The sequence below is a fragment of the Agrilus planipennis genome, unplaced genomic scaffold (assembly GCF_000699045.2).
Source record: "Agrilus planipennis isolate EAB-ADULT unplaced genomic scaffold, Apla_2.0 scaffold305, whole genome shotgun sequence".
NCBI classification, from domain to species: Eukaryota; Metazoa; Arthropoda; class Insecta; order Coleoptera; family Buprestidae; genus Agrilus; species Agrilus planipennis.
Window position 1 is genome coordinate 199,769 of NW_020439432.1, and position 20,958 is coordinate 220,726.

A 20,958-nucleotide genomic window follows, 5' to 3' on the forward strand; every position below is an offset into this window, starting at 1 on the left:
AGTACATTATTTATAATCACTGTTATACTTTATATATAATAACTCCATTTAGACTTTTGAGAAAACTACCAGGTATCTGTTTACTTATTGGATAAGCATTTACCAGAGATTATATGTTATTAATTATTTTAAACACAACTTTAAAAGAATATTGAGCTTATAATGTATCCTGTCAGAAGGTACTTTTTCATTTAAAGGCCTCAAAACGTTCGTCCTCTTACAGCATTTTATTTAATATGTTTGTGATGTTACCAAACATAATTAAATAAATTAAGTTGAATTATCTTTATAATTAAATAACTATGGAAAATAATAGTAGGTATTGTAATTAGATGTTAATAACAATAACAGAACTCCTTACCTTTGTTGCATTGCTACAGAAGCCTTCGTAAAACCCCTGAAACAAAAACAAAAAATTAGTAAGTCTTGCAGTAATATTTATCGCCTTAAATTAATAACTGACAATAATTATAATACTTGTGAATTANTATTCTCAAACTCTAACTGAATATTTTAATTTATTAAGAACTCTGATTTCTGACTTGGAAAGTGATCTTTCAGAAATAATATTTGTTCCAAATTACAATTTTCCAATCAACGTTAAAAGTTATATATAGATATATTTGATTCAGGCATGATAGTATGTGGGATATAATGTGCTCCAATAATATAATAAAAAATAAGATATCTTATAATTTCTCAAAACTTAATCAAAATGCAAAATATAGTGTTATTAAGAAGCCTTTTCAAATTACTAAGGAAATTACCACCGAAGTAGTTTACAGAATTGCAATAAATATTTACGGAATTAAATATTCTATTAACAGGGGGCTATTTCGATTGAAAGAAACGAAAGTAAAATTTCAAAAAAAAAAAATATTAATAGTTCACAACAATTGTTTCACCAAAACATTAGCTTCTTTAGGTGAAGATATTCTGAAGATATTCTTCACATGAACAAGCCAATGTTTTGGGGAAACAATTGTTAATTGATCATGGAGTTTCAACAAGTAAATCCTTCTATCATTAATTATTAAAACGATTTCGAGGTATGAGATTTAGTTAGGACGCGATTTGATCTCAAACCCTGTCGAGGAACACTCATAGGAAAAAGTTCCAACAATTCCGGTGAATTAATATGACCATTTATCATTCTATAAAAATAAAAAAACAAAGATCAGTCTGTGTTCTCCGAAGAGCCAGTTATTGAGATCATATCACGCGTACATTTCATTAACTTGACTAGAAGAACATTCAGAGAATATAAAGTAAGTCAAAAATTTACAAAACTTATATTGCACTCTCTCGACGTCGACTTCGTAGTGCGGAGACCAGATAACGGTACAGCATTCCAAAATTGGTCTTGCTAGTGCTGTAAACAGTTTTACCAGTGTTTGAGGGTTACTAAAATCCTTTCCCGCCCGAAATATGCAACCAAGAACTTTGTAGACCTTCACAGTAATGTATTCAAAGTGCGTAATAAAGTTCAGTTTCATCAATAAAGACTCCAAGGTCCTTAAACACACTTTTCACCCGCAATAGTTGACTACCGAGACAATAGTTTACTGGATGTTTACGAGGGTGGATTGATAAGTTTCCGGCCTGACCAAGAAAAACAAGGTTTTTAAAAATTTTTTTTTTTTATTTCTCAACATAATCTCCTCCAAGGCTGATACATTTCTCATAGCGGTGTTCCAGTCTATTAATGCCATCTCTATAGACTGATTCGTCAAGCTCCTCAAAATAACCATTTACAGCTTCGATTACTTCTTCATTGTCCGCAAATCTCTTACCGCCAAGCCATTTTTTGAGATTAGGGAACAGAAAATAGTCACTCGGGGCTAGGTCTGGAGAGTAAGGAGGGTGCGGCATCAATTCAAACTTTAGATCGTTGATTTTAGCCGTCGCAACGATTGACGTGTGCGCTGGTGCGTTATCGTGATGAAACAAGATTTTTTTCTTCGCCAGATGAGGTCGTTTAATTTTCACCTCGTGGCTCAAACGTTGCAATAAGTCTGCGTAGTATTGACCAGTGATAGTATTACCCTTTGCAAGGTAATCAATGTATATAATACCTCTTGCATCCCAAAAAACAGTAGCCATAACCTTGTTCGCCGAAAAAATTGTTTTTGCCTTCTTTGGAGTTGGTTCCCCTGGTCCAATCCACTGTTTAGACTGTTCTTTGGTTTCAGGAGTGTAGTGGTGGACCCACGTTTCGTCAACGGTTACGAATCGACGCAAAAATTCGCTTGGATTACGCTTATACAATGACAAATTTGCGGTAGAAATGTTTTTTCGAATCAATTTTTGGTCGACTGTTAGCAAACGCGGCACCCATCTTGCACAGAGCTTTTCCATATGCAAATGTTGGTGCAAAATATGTTGCACACGTTCATATGACATCTTACAGGTCTCAGCTATCTCACGCACTTTCAATCTGCGGTCTCCCAGCACTATTTGATGAATTTTTTCGATCATATCTGGAGTTGTGACCTCAACGGGGCGTCCTGAGCGAGGCCCATCAGAGGTGCTCACACGACCCTTTTTAAACTCGGAAACCCACTGCTTAACGGTTGAATATGACGGGGAGGATGTCCCCAGTGTTGAGTCCATCTCTTTTTTAATTTCCTTCGGCGTTAACCCCTTCAAATAAAAGTATTTGATGACAGCACGATTTTCCTGCTTTTCCATTTTTACGAAAACCACAGAGGCGTCTTGTTCAGCGTGCTGTCAAACCTACACTAGCAAGGAGATCGGGCTGAAACTATAGCTACAAGCTATCCAAGGATGGTACTATAGAATGTCACCTCAAGGTAGGCCTAGTGGCGTCATCTCTTGGTTAGGCCGGAAACTTATCAATCCACCCTCGTATGTATAGGGGCTAATAAATGCGATTTTGCACAAGGTCGGAAATACACCAGCACAAAGCGATGCCCGAAAAATATGTGTTACCAGTTAGCAAAGGCCAATGGCACAGTTCTTTAAAAACACATTCGGAAAAACGTCTGGCCCAGCTCCTTTCTTTGCATCCAACTCATGGATCTCATCATAACTGATGCTCATCGTAGTTAAGTTAACATCAATGTAATTGTTTACGTCAACACTAGATAGGAAATGATCCTCATCCAAGTGATCTTCACTATTTGTATACACACACTTTAAAAATGACGCCAAAAGGTCACATACACCAGCGCCATTTGACACCGTATCGTCCTAGTGCTTTAACTATTGTCTTTATTACATTTGATTCAAGAGTTTCGTTTGTGCTTACCCGGTGTCATTATCTGATACCCGGTCGGATCCTAAATAAAGAGCCGGATCTGCCGGATGCCGCATCTAAAGCTGATAGCTGGCCCACCTCTAATCTAAATTAAAAAACTACGATAATTAAAAATCCATAGGGAGTTGAACAGGAAATTTCTTTCTACTAGATGGAGCCTCTGGTCTTCGTTCATTTTCTCTCTTGTCCGACCTCCTGGTTTATTAGTGATAATGTGATAATATTACCCGGTTTTCTACTCAAAAATTCTGGCATTACTAAATGAAACGTTTACGTCTACCGAAAAAAAAATGAGGTCAAATTAAATCCAAAGGCGAAGATAATGGAATTTCTGAATACCTCTGGCGAAAGAATATAATAACAAACAGGGCAAATAAATAGCATGCAACTTGTTTATTACCGTTTCACTTATAAACTTTACTTAACCGGACAACAGGTGATTAATGTTAAACTGTTAATTACCTGCATCAGTCGTTCTACATATATATGTTGAAAAAAGAACAAATAAACAAACAGATTTCATAACGCAACACGCAAATAGTTTAGAAAAGAGACCGTCGTCGTATAATTTTGCAACGGCTTTATACTTGCTTGTCGACAATTTTAAAACTGTCACGCAAGAATGAAAGAAAAAAATAAGAATTAGTATCTCACTTGTTTTCACACGTAATGATATAATCACAGATAAATACGAGCTAATACTAATGCTGTACACATAATAAGGTGCATTTAGACTAAGCGAATGAATGCTTGTTCGCCTTTGCTATCCAAGTATAGGCGGTATGTCGCCATCTAGTCGACTTTTGCTGTCTATCCATGGATATTATATAAACTTGCTCTTTAGGAGCTTCTTCGATTTTTTGGTCAGTAATTTATCGAGACTGCATTTGGCGCACTGATGAGATCAAAATCGTGTCTATTAGTTTCTATAATTTCTGGCCAAGAACTAAAAATAAACGCCTTTTTCAATATATTTATTAATTTGTCAAAATTTGAACTAAACGATACCGTTATTAATGATACATTTCACGTAAGTACATTTTAATCATGAGGATTAGCCACAACATATCTATGACTGAATATTGAAAATTGACAGTAGTTTTATTCCTATACAACAGAAACAAAATTTTTAATTAAAAATTTCTACCAAACGAGAACATCCCGGATATCAAAAGTAGGCGTATTAATTCTATCCTTCGGTTAGACTCTAAAAAATGGTATCACTGTAGGAGATATAAGTAGAGCATCTTATTACTAATATACAAAACGAAATTTGACGTACTTTTTCACATTAAACAGATATTTGAAAAATTCATTCCGGAAGCAATTACTGATTATTTTTGAAATATAAAACTGTTGATGAAAATCGATTAAACAAGTAACTCATTTGATTCAACACTATGAACGAATATTGTTGTTAATAAAGCTTCTCTCATACAACAAGAAAATCAACGAATTGTCGAGAATGCTACTATGTTACATTTTAATTTTGACCAAAAAGGACAAAGGCTCGAAGAACATACATTATCATCATCATAAGGTCGTCAGTCCTAAGACTGGTTGGATACGCACCTCCACTCTTTCTTATCCTGAGCTAATCGTCGCATTTACCTAAAACTGGAACAACCAATATCCTTAACTATTTGCGAAAGTAATCTAATCTAGGTCTACCTCTACCCCTCCTAACATCCGTTTCTGCCTCTAATATGTCTCTGACTAGACCTTCATGTCTGAGAAGGTGTCCTACTAACCTATCTCGCCTATTTCTTATTGACTTCCATAGAGTCCTCTGTTCTCTTACTCTTTCTAATACCTCTTCATTTCTAGCCTTCTCTATCCACGGTATTCTCACCATTCGCCTGTAACACTACATTCTAACGCTTCTAACCTTTCCTTTTCCGCAGCGCCTGCTGTCCATGTTTCGCAACCGTACAACGCCGTGCTTCAAACCTTTAACAACCTTTTCCGCATTTTTAAATTAACCGTTCGCGAGCATAGAAATGACTTCTTTTTATTGAAGGCGACTCGACCCTACGCTATCCTCTGCTTTATATCCCTACTACTCCTTCCGTCCTGACTTATCTGACTTCCTAGATACCTAAAATCGGTCACTTCTTCTAATTTTTCGTTTCCTATCTTTATATTCACTTTTTCCCTACTTTTTCTTAGTATTTTTGTTTTACTTTTATTTATTTTCATACAATGCTGTTTTGTCAATATGGCTTCTATTTTATTTAATGATTTATCAGGAATCGTCAGATTTAGGGTAATGATGACATGGAGAGCAGGGCTATGGTCTTCGAGAAATTATTGATGAGTGACAGATGCATCAGAGCTAGAGTCGAGAAGAGACAGTCATAATTAATGAAGACTGAATTTGGTCAAGAATGACTCATTTTTAATTTTTCAGTTTTTTCTAATTTTTATTTTTTTGGAAATATTCTTGCATTTTTATTTAATATTGTATCAGGAAACTTTATTCTTTATTCCGAAAAGTTCTTTAATAAGTATAAAGAAAAAAAGTACAGTATGAAGTAAATAAATTTCATCTCATTTAATATTTGAAGTTATTTATTGCCTACTAATTCATCGTATCATAAAATTCTGCGCTCTCGTGGCAAAAGAAAAAAAACAGGTAGGTACCTAATACTGCTACCCAACACAACCTATAATTATTATTGCAACACGAAATATTACTGGCCAGAGATTCGTTTACTAATTATCAATATATTAATACAAAATAAACCAGCCAGCTTCTTATGCAATTCCGTCAGCTGCCGCTATGTAAGTTCTAATACTATTACCATTTTAAACGACTCTGAAGAGCATAAATTAATAATCTTGAGTAACAAAGTCATCACTTGACCCAAAATAATTACCAGCAGCAGCGAAAAGAAATAAAGAACTGCGGCAAGATTTTACAACCACTATAAGTCATCATGTATATAAAAGTAAACGTCTTTTATAAACGTTGTGTAAGCTATGCACTTATTAACTAAATTACAAACAAAAATACGAAATATAAATAATTAAAATTTTAATGTACAAACTATCTTAATTGAACAAAATATAGAAAATAGAGGACAGTAATGTGTTAAAAGAATTGAAATCAAAGTGAGTGCCGTGAGGACTTCTTAGAGTATAATTGATAGAGATCTTCAATACTTTGTGAAGCTTTTTTTTTATTTTAATAACTTTTCTATACTTCACTTTACCACTACTAAACCTATTTTAACATCATTTTGAACACCCAGCGGCATAGCCTAGAGGTTTAGTCCATTGCTTAGCTTTCAGGAGGACGCCAGTTGGATTCCGGGTCCGTCTGCCTTGGTCTAAGTTTTTCTGTAGTTTGCTTGGATTACGTAGGCAAATGCTGGGGCAGTAATATTCCACAGATAATCTTTCATTCTCTTCAGTCTCATCTTTCTCACCCGAACCACCATCCACCCATTCCCACGATTCCCCTTCCGCCATTCCTTCCAGTGTAGTCTGGTGGTATTGCCCACCTACCAGCACTACTGGCTAGTCGGAATGAAACACCCAAAAGTTTTTTTTTCCATTTTGAACAAAGGAGTACAATTCAGGTTTCCCCTTTTTCTCAAATTTATTAAACAGCAACAGACCATCATCCACTCGTGAATTACCAGTAACCTTATATTTACTGCTGGGAAGTCCAGACAACATGTACACTATACACAATACGGTTCCTATACCTACATTCACCCTCAATTCGTTTCTACTGTATAGCAGTTGTATTGGCTAAAATTTATTTATTTGATCCTTGAAAATGTCCTAATAAAGGCGAAACTAGTCGAACAAACAATGAATAGTGTTTTATTTCTAACATTAATGTAAAGTGTAGTAAAGCTACAAAAATAATAAAAAATTAAGTTCATTTTTGGAGTATTTGAGAAATTGAATTACGCAATGATTTACTTTTAGTTAAAACAAAAAAATGCGCACTTATCTTTTAAAGATTAAAACTGATAACTGTGTTTATGCATCTATTTAAGAAGATCAATCTAGCATTAGGCCCCAATACAACGGACATAAAAAGACCATTATCATTTTGGGCGATCACTCAAACACTCTTTAATATGTATACCTATAATATAGTGTATATATGAGTATTTGTCGTTGTAGAAGATAATTTGTCAATAACGAAAAGCTGTTACGTTAATCGACAAGACCAACGACCGGTTTGAACGACTGACAGGCAGGCTTTCGATGTCAAATAATTTAATAGAGAACACTAGACATCATACCTCCTAACGTTAGTAATAGCTCGGAGCATTTCATGTGCTTAAATAATTTTTGCATTCCTTTTTTTACTTAATTGATTACAAGAAGTGTTTATATCTTATGAAGAACTAATAAATGATAATTATTAGAGATATTAGAAAGAATAGCAGAGTAGAGGATTCTATGAAAGCCAATAATATATATTGAAATTTAAAAAAAGTATTTTTTATTTATTTGCATTTAAAATGCAAATACAAAATAAAAAATATCNAGTATTTTATGTAAAATACTTTTCCAAACGTATTTTCTATTTGTAAAATACACAATACATTTTTACTGATAAAAGTTTTGCTAGTTTCACCGATCAAACATTATATAAAATGATGAATGAAAGTTGCTCACATTGGTCATTGAAAGTATTAGAAGCTTAAAAAGGGGACAAACAGACATTCCACGAATGCCTTCTAATTCTTTAACTGAAGAGAGCCTAAATAATTCTAAACTCTTTAGAAATAGATAATCTAAAATATTCGATCGATATTGTTTTTCGAGTTCAATGTCATGGTCCATGGAATTTTGAAGTTCCAAATTGATATTAGCACCTGCCAATCGCCACTTATTGTACCTTTAGCAAGGAACTACGAAATTCTATGATTTATGACAAAACAGCCCGCAAAAACATATTGAATTGATATACACCAGCTGTGTAAAACTGAAAACTACGAAATATTGTGATGCTGTCGAAACTTCGAGATATAATCTACGTTCACGTTGTCAACGCAGCACTACCACTGAGGATGTCAGCCGCAGTAGCTGACGAAACGTCTGGACAGAATAGTTCAGTTAGACCACGGCCCTATAGCCCGAATCTTCATTCTACTATGGATTCCGGCCGTGAAAGCCTTTGTTCTTATATTATAACAAAAACTTGCCGAAGGAAAATTGGTTATTAAAATTGTATTGGCATATGAAGCTCGTTGAAATCCGCCAAGAATTAAAATTTTATTGGATTCCAGTTTAAACGGTTTTTTTAACGGGACATTATGTGGTTTCGAACGTTGGTAAGGGTGGAATTTAATGGGAACCCGACAGAATCACTAGCCTGTACATTTCTAATATAAATATTTAACTGTGCCTTGACATTGACAATATACAGCTACGGATAGTTACAATATTTTCGGAATGAATACAGAGAACACAACAACCATGTGTTTTCCTTGTAATCTATATTTAGTCAAAAATTGGTACATTTGTAGTTTGGGCCATAATATTTAAGCAACGGTTTTTGATCTTAGATTCGGTAGTAGAATCAGCCTATCCAGATACATAGAGTTTAAGGTACTACACATAACTCGATTCAATTAATAAAATATTAAGATAACGTTGAATAAAATAAATTAGCTTTGTGATAAGAGGCAGTAACTATTCATTAAATAACTAGGTCGCCAATTGTGAACAGGTATAATAATAGCGGCATTTATTCGAAACCAGTAATGGTCAGAGAGATAAAAAAATTCCAAAATCACGCGCAAACTCGAACCCGAGACAGTGTAGGCGGACACTTTTCGAAAGAGAAAGCGAACAGCGAGCGGTAGTTTTAACAATGCAATCGAATGATGATGAAGAACATTAAAAAGCATTCGATGTAGTGACGACATCGACGAATATTATTACCCACCATTATTTTATTATTAAGTATTGTGGAAGCAAACATGACGATCTATATCAGCTACCGGATGGCTGTAGTGCATCATTTTTCGCATGTGCCGGGGGATTGACAGAAACCTCACCCCGCGAGCACACCCGCGAAATAGACACGTTGAAACGTAATACCTAAAAATAAATTATAACTTATCTGACAGCCGTACATGAACATTAGATGCCGATAACGCGGTCCGGTGGGTGTTAAGATCACTATGGACAGGCAATATAAAACTACATATATATACGTATGTATGTATAATTCTAATACTTGTCACAAAAGTGGAACACTTTCTCCACTTCACTTTTATGACCATTTAAATAAGAGACATTATCTAATAAATTAATTTCGTTTTCGGTGTTGGCGGACAAGAATTTGATGACTTATAATTTCATTACCACATTGTCCCAAATGTTTTTTCAATTCAATCACAAATGAAAATATAAAATTTCTAACATAAGGGCACAATATCAAGTAACTGACAGTTCATCGCCATCTACAATTACTTACTGCTAACTATTGGGATCCGTCAAATGGGCATACACCATCTGGTGGCAAAATTTATAACTCGAATGAGGGAAAAATTTACATAGGAACTGTGCACGCAAATTGTAAAATTGTTTATTAAAATAATAAAACACGTTAAAAAAGTAAATTTTTTTTTGATGATGGAGTCGACAAAGTTTTCTTCTAAAGTTAAATCAAATAAAAAGTTAATATGTTCAGTGAAAAGCTGCAATAGCACTTCAGACATAGATCTTCACTCTTCACCTACATTAACTACTTTCCAATAAAAACTAACCGTTTTATATATGTAAAAAATATATTCGGAAAATTAGAGAAAAAAGTAAACTAATAGAAGCTTGGATGAAAGCAGTAGGTATCAAAGAAGTGAATTCCGGAATAAAAATTTGTTCACGTCATTTTAATGCACATGATTATATTTCAGCAAGTATTTACCATCAGCCATAACCTTAATATTTAAAACTAGAATCATACTAAAATTATAAAGTGAGAAATTATTTATTCCTGTGTAATTGATTTAACACAATTCTAATGATACGATATAAGTATTTTGAGGTTAAGAACCTACCTGCTGCAATACAACAAAGTTGCAATAATGTGTTTGCAACGTTCTCTTAAATCGGCTTTGCACGTGCAAGTCATTGATATGATATTGCTTAAATCACCCAGAATCACCTCACCAATTATATAACGTGAATCACTTTTTAAATCCGAAGTTTGTAAAAAGTAGGCAGTAAACTTGACGGAATTTGAAGGCTAGCTTCCGGATTTGTTATTTCCGAATTTTATAATGTGATTGGCATTAAAAACACGCTCACCTTCAACGAAATTTCCTTTCCGAGGCTTTGTGTCAGCCCAATCACATATTGTGTCAATACTTATCATTTTATCGTAATTTAAAAACTTGGAAATTGCACGGTACACTATAGGAACTATGATAAATTATCCCTAATCGGCGCCATGTTTTTAGGCTCCTCCCATTTGACGGATCCCAATAGCATTTCTATGGCCTTACGAAGGTCTGTACTTTCCAAACTGAACCCACGACACAGGTTATACAGGTACAGACCGAACATGGAAATTACACATTTATTTATCCCAATCTTTCTCTTTTCATATCTCACAAGCAAAAAATTTGGAATACATTTTTTCAACCCTGTTTATCTGAAGATAACACAAGCTTCTCTGAAAACTATCCTGAACTAGCTAATTAAACTCAAAAGCTTCAAACTGCGTTTAAAGCACTTATACAGTGTAAACTCTATATAACGACACTTAAGGGACTGAACATTTTTCGGCGTTATAAAGAGTGGTCGTTAAATGGAGAGAAATAAAAGATATTATTTTACTATTCTATAATAATATGCATTTACCAATATAGTACACATTTTGCACACGAACATTATTATTCATACATTGCGTATAGCCTGTTATCTTCGTCTGATGTTTTTTGCTGCTCCAATATTTTAATTGTATTTTGTTACGTATCTTACTCATATCTTGAGATACTGCTGGATCAATTTGATTATATAAAAAGTATTTTTTTAATAGTTTCGCTGCATCAAGTGCTTGTTTGATGCTTGGTGGAGGGACAGGATCGTCTTCTTCAACAACGTACACAGCTGCAGTTCTTATCTATTTCGGCAACTTAGAAAGTACTGCTTAATGATTTATGATGCCGCATTGTTGTCGTTAAATAGAGTGAAGGTGACGCTATATAGAGTGTAATATTGTATAGAAAACAATGTAAACCAACCAAAGTCAAGCAATTTCGACGTTTTAAGGAGTTTGTCGTTAAATCGAGTGACGTTATAAAGACACTATATTTCTTTATTATTTATATGAAAAAATGGCTGTGAAGCTATATTTATATGAATTTTCTTATACCACAACAAATTTTGAACAGGCCATACCTTCCTGAAACAATTGTCAAACACTATGAGATGCTATAGTTAACAGTTAATGTCCATAGATGACGTTATATTGCCAGTTACATGATATTAATTTATTTTCTCTTGATAATTTTAACAATTCACCCACATGCAGAGACAAACAAAAGCCAAAGTAATCTATCTATAATTCCCTGTTTTGAAATCAATCTGGAAACGATGAATCAAAAAGAACGATTTCAAGTGCAGCATTAAAAAGTACCCACAGGACATAGCCCCCGATGAGGAGCAGGATAGTGAGAAGACAAAAGGAAGAAGAATAAAAGGCATACAGTCACGAACAGTATTCCAAGGAAATGTGCCCCAACAGCGCAGCGTGCTACAAGCAACAATTACTAACACACAATTATTGAATTCGTTAAAAAAACCCATAGTCAGCGCCGAGTTAAACGAAAACAAAAAGAAGAAAACGTTGAGGAGGAAGAAAAAGGAATAAAAAAAAAAGAACAAAGTAAAGATCCCGCCGTGCTCGGGAGGGTACTTATTCATTTCCATATTTAGAAACGCCTAGGTCTAACTAATTAAAATGCTTAAAAATACCCGTGGACGAGCGGGTTTGTGTACTTGCGCGCAAAAATAATAACACCTTACAGCCGTGTGTGTTTACAAGGCCGCCGACATAATATTTTATTACTGTTCGGTATACCAGATATCACTCCCCTGCCCGTTATGGCTAAATAAACTGAATAATCTGCATAATGCACGCTGCTTCCCTACTGCACTCGATACACGCGTGGAGTTGAAGGGACCCCGTTTATACTCATGTAAATACCTTTCAGAAGCGAACAAACTCGGTTTTAACGATCCAGCGAAGACATAAACGCAAGAATAAAACGGCGCCCTCGAGCCCAAAAAGCAATTAAAAGACAGCGGACACTTGTAAATTAGATAAATAAATGCTTTCGAAAAGGGAATCCATTAAAGGAATAATAAAGGTAAGGTGAAGACCTTCATCAAGAAGCCTAATAGAAAATGCGTCTTTTATTTTTACATATGTCAAAGAGCTCGGAGAATTTAGGATGCAAAGTTTACATCTTCAACATGAATCAAGCAACAACCGAGTATAGAGAATGAAGGACAGAATACATAGGCTATGTATTTAAAATCGAATAACTCGTTGGTTTCTAATCATACTTCACATTAAATGATACAAAATCATCAGAGGAATTCTTTCGTTGATGTGTAGTAGTTCATAATTAAGTGACTGAAAACAGTGAAACGAAGATTGAATACCAAAATCAACTTACTTACGCAAACTCCCGTCGAATGGTTTGAAGAGGTTGAACAATTGGACCCACGACCGACCTAACGGCTTATGGATAAAAAGCTCATATTATTCAAGGAAATATAAACCATTACATCAACAAAACGCTCAGTTAAAATAAAAAAAATCAAGCCTAAGCCAGTTCTCGGTGGTTAGATCAACTTTAGAACGTTAGTGTCACACATCTGAGTTCATTTTGCGATCGATTTGGTTTCATTTGGTGCGAGATATGCTTAGAAATTATTAACTTACTGGATATTTAAATCGCTCATCTCTCTCTCTCTGAAAACTTAAAGAATTAAACAAAAAGTTAAAGAAAAAACCGCCGGCAAGATTCGATCGTGAAGTAGTTACCCATTATTATTATATATCTATTAAATTTGACCAATCCTTCAATAAAAAGAAGTTACCTCTATTATTAGTTTAGAAATTCTAAAAAGATTGTTAAAGGTGTATGTTTGGAGCGTGGAGCTGTACTTGTGCGAAACATGGTCGGTGGGCGTGGCGCAAAAGAAAAGGTTAGAAGTATTCGAAATGTAGTGTTACTGTCAAATGATGAGGATACCATTGATAGAGATTGTTAGAAATGAAGGGCTATTAGAAAGAATAGGAGAACAGAGGACTCTATGGAAGTCAATAAAAAATAGGCGGGATAGGTTGGTAGGATACCTTCTCAAGCATGAAGGTCTAGTCAGCTACATATTAGAGGTAGAAACAGAAGAAGAGAAATAGACGTAGACCTAAATTAGATTACTGTTCGCAAATAGTTAAGGATGTCGGATGTTCTAGTTTTAGGGAAAAATTAACTCCGGATACGAAGGAATGGAGGTGCGTGTCCAAACAATCTTAGAACCTCGTGATGATTAAATTTCAAACAATAATTGTTAGCTGTGACTGTCACCATGCAGACTTTTAGTGTTTATAAACATCAAAGGCTCGTTTCAACAGTTTCGACTCAACCCTCTCATTGAAATCCGTCAACCAAGAATTAAAATTCCATTTCTATAGTTCACAAGATGAGCAACCATATATGTAGTTGGAATTTGGAACGTTTATCCACTCATGAGAGACACTTTGCACCTCCTATACCATGTTAGAAGACCTGCCCCACTACGTGTCATGCCATTCAGAATTCATTGTACAGGAAACATTTACACACCATACCACATTTAAAATGTACTACATACGGGTCCATTAATTAATGTCCCATCGAACAAGAAGCATACGTATACTCATGTACAATCTGCAAAGACCGTTTGCTATATTCAAACGCGTTCATTTTATCTGCCTCAATAAACGCCACAATTTTAACCAGCACGGCTTTTCATAGGAAGTTTTAGCGTACATATTTACCCTTTTCATTACATTTTTCAGGACGAAATTATGTCGAAGATCCATTATAATTAACACGAAGCAAAACAAACGTAAGCAAATTTATTTACAGAAAATGCATGTTTTGGGAATATCAAAAGCACTTATAGATTATCCACAAACAATTTCGCTAATATGGGCACATTTTATCAGATAGATAGCAACTAACCTAAAGTAAAATTCGGACTCAAATATGCTCATACTGTGGTGCCTAGATTTTATTGGCTGAATCTCTACGTCACCTACTTGTCAACAAACTACCAAGTTAGGCGGAGCAGTATGTCAATTTGACAGTTCTGGTACTTCACCGTTCTTCCCTTGATAGCCTCCGCCACGCTTGTTTAAGTTCTGTTTCTATATTTCTACGTTTATGATAATATCCTAAAATCTACTCAGAAAACTTCACTAAACCATTTTAATGGTAAAACAAACAAACAAATATATGTAAACATATAAAGAAGCCTCTTCAGTAAATAAGCTATGACAGTTCGGGACAGCCATCAGCTATCGTTGACAACTGCCATTGTCAGCCAGGGCTTTGCCAGTAGATGGGATGGGAGTTAAAGGATATAAAAAGCCGAAAAATGATTCTTCATAAGAAAATACATGAAATTTTAGGCCTGAATTGTCATAACTTATCTAGTCTCTTCCTAATTACCAAATTGACTGATTGATGATTAACGCATAGCCGAAACTGTTCTATTCGGACGATTTCAATTAAATTTTGATAGGGGCGCATCAACGGAGTTTGTGAAAATTGCATTCTGACGAAAAACGAAAATCGAGTAAGATGTCATTCGAAAAACTCTAAGAATTACGTATGTTCTTTATTATATAATGTAATAATAATCAGAGTTGTAAGCTGCATTAAATGTACATCACTGAGGGCGAAGCTACGACGGATAACTGCTACCTCAAATATAGTCGAGTGAGGAGGTATCATACGCGTGAAAGATATTAATATTCTAGCATTATAAAAATCAGAATCGTAGTTCTTGAGTTCCTGATGCGAGTGAAGCCGAAACTGTAAACCGGTAATTAATGAATATAAAATCAGCGATGCAAACTCTTTATGTATCTTCTCAACATCATAAGATCGTCAGTCCTAAGACTGGTTGAACACACACCTGCACTCTTTCCTATCCTGAGTTAATCTTCGTATTTCCCTAAAACTAGAACATCCCACATTCATTATTTGCGAACAGTAATCTACTCTAGGTCTACCTCTACTCTTCTTAACTTCTGTTTCTGGCTCTAATATGTCTCTTACTAGACCTTCATGCCTGAAAAGGTGTCCTACCAACCTATCTCGCCTATTTTTTATTGAATTCCATAGAGTCCTCTGTTCTCCTATTCTTTCTAATACCTCTTCATTTCTAATCTTCTCCATCCACAGTATCCTCAACATTCGCCGGTAACAGCGTATTTCTAATTTTTTGTTTTCTATCTCGCCCACCGTCCACGTTTCGCACCCATACAGCGCCGTGCTCCAAACATAGGCCTTTAACAACCTTTTTCGAATTTCTAAATTAACCGTTCGCGAGCATAGAAGTGACTTTTTTTTGTTGAAGGCAACTCGACCCTGCGTTATCCTCTGCTTTATATTCCTACTACTCCTTCCGTCCTGACCCATCTGACTTCCTAGATACCTAAAATCAGTCACTTCTAATCTTTTGTCTCCTATCTTTATATTCGCTCTTTTTAACTTACGTATCTTCTAACTGCAAAATTAGTTACATAGTTGCAATTATTCACATATTCTGCTTATACCGTAAAATAAACAAAAATTTAGTTGTTTCAATGAAACGGTAATACAAAAGCCGCACCTACACAACGTTTACCAACCATTATGTCAATTAATCAATCGATATGGCCGTTCAAACATTTATATTTGCAGTTATTACACCACTGCTGAACGTTTTGCCATCAATCAAAATAGACATTAACTTTTTATGATTAATAAATGCTATTTTTTAAAGCATAGATATAATTCGCAGGCATACTTCAGTAAATATTTAGGATAAAAATATTATTGAAAATGTGCCACTTACAATTAATGAGATTTAAAAACTGTTTTAATAAAGACATTCATGCAAGGAGTTAAGAAAGTGAAGATATCAGAGTTTTAATTAAATACTTACAATGCATATTACATAAAGATTACATTAATACGAGTGCTACATTACAAGAATCGCATAATATTCTTACCGTTTTACGATATATAATAGACGTCGCACTTGTAATGACAAAGTCCGTCAATTTTATACTGTAGCTATTAAATAAATAACTTTAAAAAAGTCGTGCTAATTTAATAAAGTCACGTGAGTATATCGATGCCCCTCAAGAACGAAATTCTGACTGTGCTGAAACGATCGTAGTTTACTTACTTCACCTACTAAAAGTTACAACTGTTTACAGAAGAAAGGCAAGAAGATAGCAAAGACAAACACTAATTTGTTAAGATAAAATAGTTTCCTAAGTACCATGAACAACGATTTAGCAGTACGCACTTTACTCCTAGCATACATTAAGTCATAAAAAAGATGTTGTTTTAGGATTTTATTTTCAAAATTGTGTTACATATTCAATAATAAATCATTATACTGGTTAGACAAAATAAATTTTTAAAAAATTGTTTTAATACAAAAGAGAACTTGTATAATACCCAAGTTTGTTTTTTATATCTGAACAAATGAATCTGTACAGTATAAGTAGTTAGAAAGTAGGAAAAAAAACAAAAAAAACGTGATGATTATTTTATTTTAATAACGATTTTTATCAACGTTCAACTTAATGACTGCTTTAGGAAATTGGTGAGGATGATATCTAATAAATGGAGAAAAAAATTTTAGTAAAAATTGCCATACTCATCACTATAAAGTAGGTGTAAGAGACATGTAATGAGGAAATTGAGTAATATTGATTAATCTAATAATTTTTTGTAAGAGAAAGCATAAGAATTTTTACTGTGTTAGCATGGTAATTTTTACATGATTTTTCTCTCCGTGTAGAAAGCTAGAAGAAAAAAAAGAAAACCTTTGGGTGTTTCATTCCCACCAACTAGTATTGCTGGTGGGCGGGCAGTTCCTCCGGACTATGCCGGAAGGTAGAGCGGAAGGCCCTCTTCAGCCTGCTTTCAGGAATCGTGGGAATGGGTGGGTGGTGGTTCGGGTGAGAAAGATGAGACGGACGAAATGAAGACAGACGAGAATGAAAGATTATCTGAGGAATATTACTGCCTCAGCATTTGCCTAGGTGATCCAAGCAAACCACAGAAAAACTTGGACCAAGGCAGACGGACCCGGAATCGAACCGGCGTCCTCCCGAATGCTAAGCAATGGTCTAAACTAGAAGAAAGAAGTGAAGCTTTACCCGATTATCCGGTAAAATTACTATCCGCTGCATATCTGAGTTCCATCAGAAATATGATTTATCAGAAATACTTGCATTTAAAATGCAAACACAAAATACAAAATTCCCATTTTTATCTTGCATTTAAATATTTTTTTGTATTTTATTTAAAATACTTTTCCAAGCGTATTTTCTATTTGTAAAATGCAAAATACATTTTTGCCGTTAAAAGTTTTATCACCGATCAAAAATTATATAAAATGATCTCAAGTTATAAAAGTTCCAAGAACTTCGCCTGTGCTTATAATAAAAAATAAAGAGTTGTACCTACATGAATATTAGGTAAATATGTGTTACACTGATGCATCATAAATGAAATGAAGCGATTCCGTATTCCCCAACGGTAACAGTTTCTCAATACCGTTATTTTTTTTTTTAGGTTCGCAAAATGCTACGTACATTGTACATATGTACGTTCGCTTCATACAAATCTACGTAGACGGAAACGTCAAGACGAGGAGCCAAAGCAAGCTCGACTAAAAAAAGTGATCGAACTGCGCCACGCACCGCTTACTTAATCAATTAATTATGTGTTAATGCAATTCTGAACCGCTCCGTACTACATCGATTCGACAAAACGTTCAAACGAGGCCATTTACCCACGTCCATGATACAGAGTGCACAAACGACTGTATTATATCAAACAAGCGCGTTTACTAAAAAGGGGCAAACTTAACGCTAAGGTCTAGCACACACTGCAATTTTTTAGTCGCACGATTATTTAGTCGCAAAAATGTAACACAGGCGAATAAATGCAAGTGGGTACATATGCGACTAAATAATCGTTGTAATTAAAAAATCGCAACTGGTCCTATTTCTACGCGGACAGCAACGAACTTGCGTGCACTTGCGACTAAACTGTCGCAACTCACTGACAATCTGTTGTTTTGTGCATAATTAATGAATACATTGTGGTTATCAAACATGTCATATTATGAGCCCTCTCTTGCAAAGGAAGAAGAAACGTCACATAGTGTTTTGGATACGGAGAAAATTATATCCGAAATTAAAAAAAGAAAATTGCCCTTTTACTAATCTCTAATTTATGATAGGATGGGACCAATATTGTTTCTTCTGTTTCCTTTTAGTATTTTTAGCTTTTATTCGCAGTAACAATGCTACAATACACTTTGTTTCTGTGACGCTCGTGTCGCAACTGACTAAAAGCTGCGATTATTTGGTCGCAAGTTCGGTTTTACTTCTTGCGACCGCAACTTTTCAGTCGCGGCGCCTAAACAATCGCAGTGCGCGCTAGGCCTAAGCTTTTAAACAAGATACAATTGGATATTTTTTGGGGAGTAATAAGCTACTTAAGAAACAATATTGGTTTTTGAGATATTACAAGAAGCGCTATGTGTATTAGTTTCTTGATCACTCATTACACAACACTGAGCTAGGTCCTACAGATGCTGAGCGATCACCCGCAGAATGCTGGATTATCTATTTAAGAGTACTAGATTTTCAGATATTACCTAAAGAATGTCAGACTTAGAGCTATTACGTAATGAATACTAAGCGCTGAGCTATCTCCTACTAAAGTGCTGATCTCTGAGCTATTACCTGAAATTAAAGATTTGGTGCCAAACTGAAGGTTATTCTCTGAAGAATTCCAATCATAAGATCCAGAATGCTAACTAATGAATGATGGGCTCTGAGCTACCACCTATCTATCTATTTAAGAGTACCGAATTCTAGGTTATTAATTGAAGAATTCTTGAATTTAGCATGGAAACAGAAGATGGTCTCTGGATAATCACTGATTCCTGACAGTTCCTGAGTATGCATGCAGACAAGAAAAGACAGATGACCACAGCAACCTTTGTACTAAAAACGCAGAGGTTAAATATTACCCTGAGTGACACATAGTTGCCGCTTAACAATAGAACTTCTACAATTTCCAAGAAGAAGAAAGACTGTTCCGAATAATTCGATAACAATTTAAATAGACCTCTGGACGACAGCCAGAGTCAGTTAATTAGCATACGAGCAACTGATTAGTAATATAAATAAACAGTACGAATTACGAGAAAATGCCGAGTGATATAAATAAGAAGTAGTTTAAGAGCCTATAGTTATTGTTATAGTGTAAATAAAACTGTAAATTAAATGATTGTTAAATAAATAAAATGAATACTAGAAAGTTCAATATCCTACGGAAGAATGTTAGATTTTGAGTAATTGGGAGGAGAGCTATTTAAATGTACGAATAGGTTATTAATTATTCACTGAAAATCACTTGATATTCACCTAATATTTGAGAATTCCGAAGCTCTGAATTACTTATTTTATTAAGAATAGTGAACTGAGCTGTCGCCTGAAGAGCGCTACACTAGATATCTGTTTAAGGGTCTTGAACTGTAAGTAATTCATTGAAGATTTCTAAGACCTAAAATGCTAACTAACGAGTCATCAATCAAAAACTCATTTAAAAAAGTCGATTAGAAAACTTATTAATCTATGTAGATGTGTATGTAACAGTTACATGTGCCAAATGAGATTTCGAATTTAAAACGCCCTGTGTACAGCTCCTTGTCTTATGCCTATTAATCCTAATAAGGTTAATTAAATACCTTCGTATACATGTGTGTAGCCGCTGCGTAATAAAAACTTATCACCTATTTTAACGGTATAGATAAAAACAGCAAACTCCTTCATTAAGTGCCATACAACTATGAGATAACGTTGTTCATAATGAAGTAGCACCTTCTCATAAAAATATTAATTAAAAATTATCATACACGGATGATAGCTCTACTGGCATTATGTTACTGTTCACTTATGATAGTCTGACGTATAAAAGTTACACGACCGATTTTTTTTCGTTTGTCTGAAATACCAAAACTTAAGCACTTTATCATCATCAGCATAAGGTCGTCAGTCCTAAGACTGCTTGGACAAGCATCTCCACTCCTTCCTATCCTGAGCTAATCTTCACATTTCGCTAAAACTAGAACAACCCACATCCTTAACTATTTGCGAACAGTAATCTACTCTAGGTCTACCTTTAGCCCTCCTAACTCCCGTTTCTACCTCTATTATGTTTCTGACTAGACCGTCATGCCTGAGAAGGTGTCCTACCAACCTATCTCGTCTATTTTTTATTGACTTCCATAGAGTCCTTTGTTCTCCTATTCTTTCTAATACCTCTTCATTTCTAACCCTCTCTATCCACGGTATCCTCATCATTCGCCTGTAACTACGCTTTCTCCGCCAT

The 20,958-nt window shown here is 34.8% G+C and overlaps 1 protein-coding gene across 2 annotated transcripts in view; it reads right to left on the bottom strand.

Moving 5' to 3' along the window:
• Window positions 1–20,958, bottom strand: part of LOC108741540 — a 234,553-nt gene that overhangs the window by 193,683 nt on the left and 19,912 nt on the right. For both annotated transcript variants that reach the window (XM_025978991.1, XM_025978989.1), the window contains exon 2: window positions 362–397. The gene's annotated coding sequence lies outside the window, so the exon portion shown is untranslated. The remainder of the gene's footprint in view (window positions 1–361; window positions 398–20,958) is intronic.